This window comes from Rattus norvegicus, chromosome 19, assembly GCF_036323735.1.
Source record: "Rattus norvegicus strain BN/NHsdMcwi chromosome 19, GRCr8, whole genome shotgun sequence".
Taxonomy (NCBI): Eukaryota; Metazoa; Chordata; class Mammalia; order Rodentia; family Muridae; genus Rattus; species Rattus norvegicus.
In genome coordinates, this window is record NC_086037.1 from 36,957,920 (window position 1) to 36,971,798 (window position 13,879).

The 13,879-nt window shown below is 41.9% G+C and overlaps 1 pseudogene; it reads left to right on the forward strand.

The window, feature by feature from the left end:
• The first annotated feature begins 652 nt into the window (after window positions 1-652).
• On the forward strand, window positions 653-1,898 carry Npm1-ps18 (nucleophosmin 1, pseudogene 18; annotated as a pseudogene).
• The last annotated feature ends 11,981 nt before the right edge of the window (window positions 1,899-13,879 follow it).

A 13,879-nucleotide genomic window follows, 5' to 3' on the forward strand; every position in this document is an offset into this window, starting at 1 on the left:
GCTTTTATTCTTCACAGTTCTGACTGGGGGCGGGGCACAAGCTACCCTTTAGGCAGAGTACAGAATTTCTAACAAGAGACAAGAAATCTTTGTGCTAGAGCCTGCAGTCCACAGCTGCTGTTGGCATCTAAGCTCAGGGTTTAAAAGGTGTGTAAGCAAATTATGACCCAGAGTTTGTCTTTAAAAAGACAAAACAAACAAACAAACAAACCAACCATAAAAGGTAATTTGCATCTGCATTCTCATGGCTAAAATGTAATAGTATAAAGAAATAACCATAGCTATTATGTAATATTTACCCATACATTTCTACCTCTATTCTTTAGAGCTGTTTGACTCCCAAGAATTGATCTCTGAAGTTTACTGCATACCAAACTCACTGCTTTTTTGCACTTATAGTCAGAAATACAAAGTTTTTTATTGTACAAAAATGGCATCTTCTCTTTGTTTTTGTATCTATGTTTAGTTTTTACATTCAGTTATGTATCTTAGTAATTTTTCCATGTGGTCACATATATGCAATTGAACTCACATGTATTTCAGTGCTATGCAGTATTTTCCAGAATGGAAACACAATATCTTGGCCTCCCTTGTTAATAGTTATACCAATTATTTTTGGTTATTTTTCACTTTTAAATGTTATGGCACAGCCGTGATTCCATCCTGCGTGTCTGTTCTGCGGAACAGTAGGCAATTGTTTTTTGTCCGGCTTCTCTCACACTGAAGTGCGCGCCTCCACCTCATGGAAGACTGGATGGACATGGACATGGGCCCTCTTAGGCCTCAGAACTACCTTTTTGGTTGTGAACTAAAGGCTGACAAAGACTATCACTTTAAAGTGGATAATGATGAAAATGAGCACTCTTAATGAGTTATCATTAAGAACGGTCAGTTTAGGAGCAGGGGCAAAAGATGAGTTACACATCGTAGAGGCAGAAGCAATGAACTATGAAGGCAGCCCAATTAAAGTAACACTGGCTACTGTGAAAATGTCTGTACAACCACAGTTTCCCTTGGGGGCTTCGAAATTACACCACCTGTGGTCTTGAGGTTGAAGTGTGGTTCTGGGCTTGTGCACATAAGTGGACAGCACCTAGTAGCTGTAGAGGAAGATGCAGAGTCAGAAGATGAAGATGAGGAAGATGTAAAACTGTTAGGCATGTCTGGAAAGAGATCTGCTCCCGGAGGTGGTAACAAAGTCCCACAGAAAAAAGTAAAACTTGATGAAGATGAGGATGAGGATGATGAGGATGATGAAGAAGAAGATGATGATGATTTTGATGAAGAGGAAACTGAAGAAAAGGTTCCAGTGAAGAAATCTGTATGAGATACCCCAGCCAAAAATGCACAAAAATCAAACCAAAATGGGAAAGATTTAAAACCATCAACACCAAGGTCAAAGGATCAAGAGTCCTTCAAAAAACAGGAAAAAACTCCCAAAACACCCAAAGGACCTGGTTCTGTAGAAGACAATAAGGCAAAAATGCAAGCAAGTATAGAAAAAGGTGGTTCTCTTCCCAAAGTGGAAGCCAAGTTCATTAATTATGTGAAGAATTGTTTCTGGATGACTGACCAGGAGGCTATTCAAGATCTCTGGCAGTGGAGGAAGTCTCTTTAAGAAAATGGTTTAAACAGTTTGAAATAATTCTGTCTTATTTCACTTCTATAATAGTTGCTATCTGGCTGTCCTTTTTATAATGCAAAGTGAGAACTTTCCCTACTGTGTTTGATAAATGTTGTCCAGGTTCAATTGCCAAGAATGTGTTGTCTAAAATGCCTGTTTAGTTTTCAAGGATGGAACTCCACCCTTTACTTGGTTTTAAGTATGTATGGAATGCTATAATAGGACATAGTAGTGGTGGTCAGATGTGGAAATGGTAGGGAGACAAATATAGATGTGAAATAAACTCAGTATTTTAATAAAATAAAAAAAATATTATGGCAGAGTTTGTATGAATGTGTATGTATTTTTGTCTGTGAATGTTTATGATATGTGTCTGTGCATATAAGTGCATATGTGTATATGCCTGTGTGCACACATGTATCTATGTAGTGACAATTTTGGAATTTTGGTTTCTTTAAAAAACACAGAAATGTAAGAATATACTTTCACTTTAACTCTATATGTGGGGGTGTGGGGCTGCTTTAGACTGTTCTCAGTAGCTGAGTATGATTTGCCCAGTGCTCTAGTAGAGATGTGGTTTTGCCAGCTGCCAATAGTTTCAGCAACTGTGTGATGTTTGGAATTCTGGGAACCTTTCAGGGGTTATATAAATGCTTGGACCCTGATAAGTGGGTTTTTGTTGTTGTTGTTGTTGTTGTTGTTGTTTGGTGGTGGTATTTGCAGTTTGTTAGCAAAGAGTCAGGCAATGAAGAAACAAAGAAAATGAGATTAGATTCAGGGAGTTCTCCCTTTTTCTCCTCCATCCTTCCTTCTCTCCTATCTAGTGTTCGGGAGTGAATCTGAGGGGATAAAGGGTAGGAAAAAGGAGAACCTACAAAGTAGCAAAGACCAATTATAGGCGGTGCCCAATGTGGGGCAAAGCAGAATGGGAAATTTTATTTCAAATGGCATAAAGGGATGAAGAAGTGGATTTTTTTTCATGACAACAGCAAGAATTTATTATGGCTGCTACTGTTAGGATGTTTCCTGCTTTGCTCCCAAAAGGGATTTTCTGTTTTGTTTTGTTTTCATAAATTTTATTTTTAAAAGAAGTTGAAAGATTTGTAGGTAGAGGTGGAAGTGCTTGGGAGGCAAGGAACACCGGGAAAAAGAGCAAAAATGCTCAGTCATAGTGAGAATGAGTTTCCTATAGGAAGAAAGAGAAAGACATTCTGCCAGAGAGGGCAGTCCGGTCAGAGGAAAGCTGGCCCAGGGTTATGAGATCACTGTCAGCTTTCCCAGTAGTGGTACAGCCTATGCTTGCTAACAGGGTGGAACAAAGTTATGGGGAGATAAGATGGTGTCCTATAGAAATGATAGCTCTAAGGCCTTTTAAAGAGTCTGTGATTTCATATGAGATGCACTTGCCTTATGTGAAACAAATTCTAAATAATTTGGCTACTCAAAATAGCATTATTTCCCAAGACTAGAAGGAATTGGTCTGCAGTTGCCAGGGTTAACATGGTGGAGGGAAGAAGCTGTGAATATTGAAGCACAAAATAGATCAAGGGAATGAATGAATTAAAAGATGAATTGCTGGGTGAAGGCTGGCACTCTGATATACAAGAAAAGATTCAACATGGTGATGTTATTATAGAACAGTGTCATTTAGTGGCTTTAAGAGCTTGGGACAAAGTTGAAGAAAAAGTCCACCTCATCTACCAAGATTATATAAGGCTCTGGAGAAGCTGTCATCATTTTTTTTAATAAATCGAAGATTAGTCTCAGCTGTGAACAAAGCTGTATCAGACCCCGACATGAAGTAGGTGTTGATAGATACCCTGGTGTTTGAAAATACTGAGTGTAAAAATGTTATTAGAACATTAAAAGTAGGAGTAGATGAGGGATATGACCAGTATTGGTTCTAATGCTTATCATGCTATAATAGGTCAAGCTATAGCTGGAGGTCTCCAATATCAAAGTGCTTCAATTTCAGGAAACAGTCATTTGCAAAGAGACTGTGACCAAACCAAAAGCCTCAGATCTCAAAATGCCCAATGTGTTAACTGCAAGAAAAATAGTACTTAGTGCTGGAAAAATGAATAGGCCTTTTCTAGAATCAATGGTTTTTACTAACTCTCACACAAACAGAATGCCAGAGGCCACCGTTGGGTTCAGGAGTGCAGATCAAAGAGATATTCAAGATTATTTCTTACCATTGGGAAAACAGCCTTGGTTGGGGTGGGGGGAGGTCGGAGGGGGGCAGGGATTGGCTCAGAGCCCTGCAGCAAATATTACAAGCCATAATTACAAGGATTAACATGCAGATTGGAAAACCTCCACTTACTGCTGCAGGTAGTTCTTGATTTGCCACAGATAAACATCTTACTCTGTGCCCCCAAATCCAATAACTACTGGAGGTTATGGTGCTCTGCCCTCAGGGACAGCAGGGATGGTCTTGGGAAGAAGAGGATTGACTTTCATTGTGTATCCAGGAATTATAGATGGATATTTCAAAGGATAAATTAAAATGACTTCTGTAGAAAGAGAGAAGCAATTTAACACAGGTGACAGGATTGCTCAGCTGTTGCTGTTTCCCTACATCAAAGGCAAAGCTGCTCCAGTAGAGAGGACGGGAGGGGTTGGAAATACAGGAAAATGTGTATTTGGGCAAACAGTTGTTAATGATTAGAGGCCAAAATTAAAATTGCAAGTAAACGGTATTGAAATAGAAGATTTGGTACACACAGGAGCTGATGTAACTATTATTTCACAAAAATTCTTAGAATTCAGAATGGTCACTTAAAAAAGTTTATACCCGGTTTCTAGGAATTGGAAAATATCTCAGATAAAGCAAAGTGTATGATAGGTAAAAATGTGTGGGACTAGAAGATGTAATAGGAAAGTTAAAGCCTTATGTGGCTGACATTCCCATTAATCTATAGGGAAGGGATTTTGTTTTTTTTTTTTACAACAGTGGGGAACTCAGATTAATATCCCTTCAATACCAGAGACAGTCCCTAAAATAAGGGATGAAGTGGTAGATACTCCTGGGGAAGGTATTGATATATGTCATAAAAATAACCTCAGGTTGTGCCAATTGTTCAAACACACGACAAGTAGCTACAGAAAGATCTAATCGCACCTTGAAGAAAATGTTTATAAAGCAAAGAGGAATAAACAAGACAAACAAACGAAAACCCCAGAGATAGAATCAATGACACTCTGCTAAACTTTAAATTTTCTGAGTGTTAATGAGGAAGGAACAATAGGAAGTGAGAGACACTTGTTTATACAAGACAAACAAAACAAAACAAAACAGAACCGTGGAATTAAGCCAGCCTGTAAACTATAAGGATGTATTAACATTAGAATAGAAGCCAGTGAAAGTTTTGCCTTGGAGACCCCGACTTGTTTATATTTCCATAGGAAGTAAAAAGATGTGGACACTATCAGAACAGATAAAGATTGCAATTCAGGATCTAAAGTCAGGCCCTGGGGAGAGGCTAATGTGGTCTCTGGATCAAACTCTTAAGAATCATCTCTTCACTAGACCAGTCTTAATTCCACTGACAACTGTCTCTAACCTGGCAAACCCTTTGTACCATAGACAAGGAGACAGCTTCTTAGTCCTAGCTGCCTGGGTCTCTAACATGAAATTACAATGCATCAAAAGGGATATATTTATATCCATAGCTTCTTAATTATTTGTTAGAGTGTCACAGACTTTGACGTGCTTTTTGTCGTGAAACAGAGAAGGTTGTACCAGTAATAACTTCTTCAGCCTTGTATTCAACTAGAAGTGTCATATTTAATCAAAACTTATAATTGTAAAATACCTTCTTTTATAAGTCACATGCTAATTTCAGAGATGTTGGGACCCAAGAAGCTCTTAGGGTTTATCTAACACTGAAGTGTGTCTGAGAGAAGTTTTACATGCAAGGGAGGGGTACTGAATCAGGTTTGACTACAAAGGATGATCACAAGCCATTGTCTAAAGGACAAGTCTTATTGCCAGATGCCATTTGGTTGGCTCAACACCTAGTTGAGCATCATTGTACAAGCTGAGGGGTGGAGGAGAAGGCAGAACCACTGTTTATTATTAGTGGACAATAGAGATGTGTAGAAATTCTGAGAGGGATACCCTGAGGAGGAATAGAAGTGTAAATTCTAGGTTTTACACAAAGGAAGAACCAGAACCTTTAAACACTCCCCCACACATGAATATACTCACACACATAAGCATGCACACATACACACAGGAACTCAGATACTTCTGTATGCACAGGTGCTCACACTTCTATACACACATACACGCTCATGCACACACACACACATGCAGACACACAATGGTCTAGTTACTCAGACACAGCCCCTATGGGATATTCCTTAGAAGCAGGATGTCCAACGACGCTTCCTTCCTCCTTCATATCAGGTTCTTGGTTTAAAAAAAGGTCTCACTGTTTCTTTATGTGATAGGATTCTTTGTCTCTCCTCTCGCTGCTGAACCGAAGGATGGGAAAGTGGCAGGAACCAGGAAGGAAACAGGTGATAGCGGGGCTAAGCATCCTCCCTTAATCTCAGCTACAATGTACAACACACGGAGTCCCATTGTTCTTGGTCTTAGACTCTGTTATGATTGAACATGAAATGACCCGCAACACACTTGTGGTTAAAGCTTAGCTGCCGCACTGGTTTGAAAGGTGCCAGAGTGTTTGGGAACTGAAGGGGAGGAGGTAGGTCACCAGGGTCCTTGAAATGGTCTTGTCTCTGACTCTATTCCTGTCCCTTTTTGTGTTTCCAGCCTACCAGGTCGTGAGCTGCAGTGTCCTGCAGTACCTTCTCGTCTATAATAAAGTGACATCTCCGTAACTGTGCATCAAAATAAGTTCTGTCTTCTAAATTGTCTATGTCTGATATTTTGATCAGAGTTATGCAGAAAGCTAAGGGTAAACCCTTCTGTGCTCTGATCATGAAAATTAGCTATGAGGTAGAGCTTTCTGCCCTACAAGAAACTAGGATATTCAGTAGAGTACTGTGCTGTTCATTTCTCTATGTAAAGAAACCAAAAAACCAAACCAAAGCAAAACCTTTACAATACTCAGTCACTGATGGTGAGCGCAACCCTTTAGGAAGCTTCTCTTTGCCCTTCTGTGGGTTCAGCTGTGCTACCCGGACAAAGGAATGTCTGTGGTCATGGAAACCATTCTACTCTCAGTGAAGTATCTCTCAGAAGAAGGCGTGTGAGCTGTCTTCTGACCTCTCTGAGAAGAGATATGAGTGGACATTTCTGTGAGTTAGAAACATCACTGTAACTCAGATGTTCTGCAATTCCTGGTTCTCTTGAGTATCCCAATTTGAGACTCCAATCGTCTTAATAGAGAGGCTCAGATCCATGGGTTCTAATATTGAGCACGGCTCTCAGCAATCATCCCGATGGAGCCAAGCCATCGAGAAAACCTGCTCTGCCATTGCAAATTAAACAGAATGCTTAATAGTTCACAGGAGGAAAACACAAAACTCATAAACAGCCTTTCCGGTTTAACAAGCCGAGGACTTAGCTGAATGTTTTCTGCAAGTTGACAATGAGAAGTGACATCCGCACAATGGGGTGCCACTACTCTTAGCAGATCCATTCTTTCTCTCCTAATAAACGCAAATATTGTGTAGAATCTGCACCCTGTTTAATTTTCTGCAGCACAATGCAGAACTGGATCACAGCAGCCCAGCAGCTTCTAACATGCTCTCAAGGGAGAGAAAGACTCCCCAGAGGGCAAATACCCATGTTGAGCTCATTTTCATACCAGAAAGAGACAAGTTACTCATAAACAGTTATCTTGACTATACCTTCTTCAGTTGTCGTCAGTGTAATATCCTCTATAGATTCATTACAGCACTGGGCATGGTGGCTCACAGCGCTCGAGAGACTGCGGTGTCAGGATCTCAAGTTCGGTGCCCATCTGGGCTCTAAAAGACCCTGTTTCAAAAGCCAGAGCACACATCTATTAAATGTTCATGCCCCATAACTTCAGAAAAGATACCATTACCTGCCACACAACCAGAGCCATCAAAATAGAAAACACGGGGACTGCAATTTCCTTGTCCCTTTCTACAACTAACCTCTTCCTACCCACAGCTCTAGACAACCTTCCCCCTTTCTTCGGCTTCATCTGAAAGGATGTTTTGTGGAGTAGAAACATCTTTGCAATTTAGATGCTCTGCAATTCCTGGTACCCTGGTGCCCCTGATTTAAGGCAATGAACTGAACAATGCTGTGTGTCTTTTCTCATTTGTCATAGGAGCTGTGACATTCCCTTAAGATTGTTAATGGTCTCTCCCTTTGTTGCTAAATACATCCCAGCGCCCTGTGATTTCTTTGTTAACCCCCTGAGTGCAGACAGGGTCCCCTTGGAGCATACAGTAAGGTGAGCTGTTCCAAATATTTACAGCTGATGCTTTGAAGGGCAATGTGTATTTGGCTTGCACGGATGCTTATTTGAGAGTAGCTTCCAGGGCCATATTGTAAGTGTTCAGGTTTTTACAAGGAATGGACTGTTTCCCAACATGGTCAGACCACATTCCAAATCTTCAATCCTGCGGTTCCATGACTGTCAGTACTAGAACAGCCAAGTAAAGGGAAGTGCATTTCCCAAAGAGTTTGTTCAAAGTTTGACCGCTTTTACACTTTTTACTATGTTTCTTTCTTATTGAGTTCGTGTGTGTGTGTGTGTGTGTGTGTGTGTGTGTTAGTGCATGCGTGAGTGAATATGTGTGAGTGTGTGTATGTGTGAGTGTGTATATGTGTGTGGGTAAAATCTTATATTTAGATAAAACTCCTTTGCTAAATATGTTGCAGGTTGTTGGTTGGTGGTAGAGCTGGGCCACCAAACCCAGCTTCCACCTGTTTTTTTTAATAGTATAGATCCATTTTTCTCAAAATATTTATGATGTTTTTAGCTTTTTTTTGAAGGACAGGCCTGCCAAATTGTGATAGAATCCAGTTCTTAAAATTTTTACATAATTCTTTCTTGTAAAAGCAAACCCATGGAAAAACAGGTCTTTCTGTTCCGAAAGCCTTTTTCTATTTTTGTGTAGAGATTTCATAGTTCTAGTCTTAAGTCTAAGTTCATAATTCACTAGAATTACCTTAGAGTTATGAGGTAAAATGAGGATAATGAGCTATTTCCCCAGGATTTTCAGCACAAGTTTTCTTTTCTTTGAATTTCCTTGGCATCTTTGTCTAAAACCAATGGAGCATGCATATAGCCTCTCCTATGGTCTATTTTGTCTCATTGACACGTGTCTCAGACCAGTAGCACACTGTCTTCTCCAACTTAACAGTAAAGTCCTCAAGTCACAAGCCTGCATCTTCCAACTGTGTTCACTTAAAGAACAGAACTGAAAAGCGAAATTGATAAAGCAATTTATAGTAGCATCAAAATATGAAAAACTTAGGAATGAGTTTGACAAAATATGCACAAGGCCTGTATAATAAAAATACATTTCCAAGGAAATTGAAAAGCGATGTTGGAAAGGTGTGCAATATTCATGAGACATAAATTTCTATCTGAGTCTAATAGGGTTTTTAAAAACACACGCACACATAGTGAATGTTGAATTTTATCAAATACTTTTATTTCATTTATTGAAATAATCCAGTCATTTCCCCTCTTCATTTTGTTGGCACAGAGAATTGCAGATTGATTGTGGAATTGATTGAGAAGTGTAAATCTGTTTTTGCACTCCTGGGATAAAGCTCAGCTGATCTTGATGAATTATCTTTCAAAATCATTAAGGGATCAAATGGACACTTTGTAAAGGATGATAGAAAAGAGTCAATAACTGTGTGGAAAAAGTACTCAGCACCATGAGTCCTTGGTGAGAACAAACCAAAACGGCAATGAAGGCCAGACATGTTGTGCATCTGTGTCCCTGAACAAGGAGGCTGAAGCAGGGGGATGGAGAGTTTGAGACCAATCTGAGTGATATAGAAAGACAATATCTCACCTACAAACAAAGGGACTGTATAGAGCTATTACTTCACAGCCTTTTGAATGATAATTGTAAAGGCAATAAATCTAGAAAGCACCACTGAAGACATGAAGCAACTGGACCTCCTCCCTGATGCTGGTGGTAAAAGTGTGCTAGACACTTTTACCTTACAGAGTTAGACACACACTTTCTACATGAGCTGGGCATTCCATTCGGAGATATTTATAAAAAATAAAGCAATATGTTAGTGAAACGCATGAACACAAATTTACCTAACGTCTTTATTCCAGTTGCTTTCTTTCTATTGCTGTGGAAAACACCATGACCAACAGTAACATCCCAATCACACTCCGTTACTAAGGGAAGCCAGGGCAGGAACTCTAGGCAGGAAACTGGAGGCAGGAACTGAAGCCGAGGCCAGGGGATAGTGCTGATTACTGGTTTGCCCCCACAGCCCCTGGCTTGCTCATCTACCTTTATTCCTTTTTAACACAACCCAAGGCCATCTGCTCTGTGGTGGCAGCCATGAGGGATCAAACCTTCCCACATCAATCCATGCCTCATACGTCAGTCTGATAGAGGCAGTTCCCCAATGACTCTACTCTGTATCAGGATGATAAAAAACTAACCAGCACAACATTCACTCACAACAGCCAACAGCTGTAAACAACCTGCTGCCCGTTAACCAGCAAACTGATAACAAATTGTGGTATAACCTTGTATGTGCTCGGTAAGACAAAAGCACACCTGAGGGCTGGCCTGAAATTCCATCGTCTTGGCAAGTGTGAGCAGAGATTTATGGATGGAAACAAAAATGCACACCAAATATTGGAGACTCTCAGTTCTCTTCAGCACCGGGAAAGAAGGAAGGAGAAAGGGAGGTAGACAGGAAGGCGGGTGGGGGGGTGGAGGAAAGAGTTCTATACCAAAGCATCACAGAACCTGACATTTTACTGACTAGGTGAAGAGAGAGAGAGAGAGAGAGAGAGAGAGAGAGAGAGAGAGAGAGAGAGAGAGAGAAAGAGACAGAGAGACAGAGAGAGACAGAGAGACAGAGACAGAGACAGAGACACACATGGACACAGACACACAGACACACAGACACAGACACACAGACACAGAGAGGGGTGAAAGATGGCTCAGTGTGTTAAGAGGACCCAAGTTCAATTCCCAGTATCTCCATGGTAACTCCACAGCCATCCGTTTAATTCACTGCATGCACACACTGCACATACATACATGCACACAAAATGACATACTCAAGAAAGAATGTTGTCAGTGTACAGATCAATGACTTGACAAACTTCAGCTCCTGTGTGGCCACTGTCCTGTGTAGACACAGAACCTTTCATCTCTCTAGAAGGCTTTCTCTTCTGCCTTCCCTTCCTAAATCAGTTTCTTTCACCTGAGCCAGATCCCTCTCCCCTCTCCCCTCTCCCCTCTCCCCTCTCCCCTCTCCCCTCTCCCCTCTCCCCTCTCCCCTCTGCCCTCTCCCCTCTCCCCTCTGCCCTCTCCCCTCTGCCCTCTCCCCTCATCTGGTGTGTGTGTGTGTGTGTGTGTGTGTGTGTGTGTGTGTGTGTGTGTGTGTGTGTATCATCTGTTGATAGGGGCATACAGGATAGGAAAAAGAACCCACAAAGTACCAAAGCCCAGCTACACCCTGCCTCAAATAAAACAGAAGGCAAGAACCAGATGAACATATAGTTACACATGTGTTACATGCACACATGTTTTACATATACACACTCACCACACAAATGATCATTAAAATAGAAACAATCATTTATTTGGTGACTTCTATTCAACATGTATTCCTGGTTCACGGAGGACTGAATGTACTTCCTTACCATTGAGTCCTCAGTGCCTGTCTACAGGACCCTGGTCTACAGCGGTTACGGGAAGGAAAGAGGAACTGACAGTAACTGTGGAGGGACAGTGCCTGTTGGGCAAACCCAGAAGATCTCATGCTGCAGTCCTGTCACTACTGCGGGGTGAACTCACCAAACGCGGGACAACAGGAGGAGGGAGGTCCCCATGTCTTCTAAAACCCAAAGCAAGCATTGAGAAATAAGTGCGTTCTATCAAGCAGCAGCATTTGGAGAAGTGGGAGAGAGACCTGGTGACAGGGAAGAAATGAAGACAGAGGTAAGTGGAGGGTGAGTGAGACAGGAGGATTCCAGGGATTCGTCTTCCTCTTGCGCACTGACTCCCAAATCCAGACCGTTGTGCCTGTCTACCACCCTGGGCCATGCCAGCTCCAGGCAGGCTGTTGGAAGGGCTTCCCACGCACGCCGACAGGGGCATGACTTGGAACCCTCACACTGATCTCTGCAACCCCCCGGTGTTTAATGGCGGTCCCGGGCCTGGGGCTGGTACAGATGAACTTTAAAGGGGGTGTCTTTGGTCTTCTGACTGCCGCACACACTAAAGACAGCAAATTACAAGCTGAAAATTCATTACATTTTGCAAACTTTGAATTTATTTAGACAAAGGCAGATGGAGAGGGTGGGTAATCTCGTTACATTTCTGCTCGCTTCACTTTATCGAGAAGAAATGAAACATCGCGTTATGTGTTTTCTTTCCATCTGCTTTCCCTTGCCTAAGCTCAGGGTTTTTTTTTTATTATTATTAATATAATGAATTCATCTTCCCTCCCTCTCAGTTCCATTAGCCTGTACTCCTAATTAAGTTTTGCGTGCGTTGTCCTTTTCAACAGCGCAGAGTCTCTCTTTTTGATGCAGCAATTTTCTTCAGACCTCAAATCATTTACACAGATGAACTGCTGCTTCCAGACATATGAAATGTCTTAATCAAATTATCATTTTTCTCAAATGTGAAGAAATTATCTAGACCCTTCTGTTCCCCAGACAGCTCTAACCTGAAGGGCAGATTCTACAAAAGACTGGAACTCACTCTTGACTTGGAATTTTGAAGAAGTACAGAAGGATTTGTGCCTGTCTGACTGCTAATATCTAGACCCTGGGCAGCTGGCTATTGACCAGGTCATTAGTTTTCTTCTCCCCTTTTATTTCCTGGTTTTCCTTTTGCACTGCCCGCCCTATACCCACCAGAGTTGGTTTCTTTTCCTTAGGAAATAAAAAGACTTTGTTTTTAGACATGTGGTGTGCGGGGGAAGGGGTGTGTGTGTACGAGTGCAGGTCCTGTATAGACCAGAGGCATTGGTTCCAATGGGCCTGGAGTCACAGACAGTTGAGCCACCCTGGGAGCTAAACCCCATCCTCGGCAAGAGCAGTCCACAGAGCCACCTGCTCATTCTACCCTCCCCCTTCTTGTTTCTGGATGGAATAAACTCGAGTTTCCAGAACAACCTAATCCTCGTAGACAGGAAAGAGTCAAAGCTGTGCCTAGAAGAATGTTGTAACTCAGAGAAGATCCTGACCCTCCTCGTGTTCATGTTCAGTCTGATGCTAATCCCAACATTGCCCTTCCCAGGCTGGCAGACAGAGCAGTTGGCCAGGGTGATATGGCCACTACCGGTTCTGTCTGTCTAGTGTGGTTGTTGCCTTTGCTCCCTGTGACACTGATCTGATCTTGGCTGACATTCCCTTAGGCTATGGAGACATACTATGATATCAGACTCCTGCTATCAAATCCTAGCTCCATCTAGGGCAAACTTCATTGCCCACGTATTTATACCTGCAGCTGTCAAAAGGCTTGGGAGTCAAACCCGCTTCCAAGAGATACTTCGAGGAGTCTACGTGGGAGACAGCAGACAGGCTCATTCAGGCCTTATCTGGAATGCTTAAAACACACTGACCATTGCTACCATTGTTCTCTGGGTCGCCCCCCTGTTAGGAATCCTGTCAGATTGCCACAGTCTGCTGCAAAGAGCTAGAAAAAGCAATCTAAATCCACAGCAAATATTAGAGACCCCCCCTTCTCTCTTAAGCTGGTCCTGATGGGGTAACTAAGGAGAATTTGGGTCATGCTGTTCTGCCTGGAAGTCTAAGGCCAGGGAGGAGGATGCTTCCCATCTCCTCATTTTAACACTCTTGTGTGGTATTTGCTTTAGTCAGAACTTCTGTCTTGGGGCACTGTGTCCTTTTGAGTGAAAGCACTGGGTGAAGCTATGTTGGTTCTAAGTGTGGGCCAGGGAAGGCTACTATTGATTGCTACTGTGGAATTTACCAAGTAGGACTCAGAGTCTTCCCTTTACATTCCTGAACCCTGGATTATGGGGAGCCATCCCAGCCTCTGTCCTTTTGTTCTCCCAGCTACTGATTTCCAAACCAAAACAGCTCAGGGAAAGTACACACTTACCTC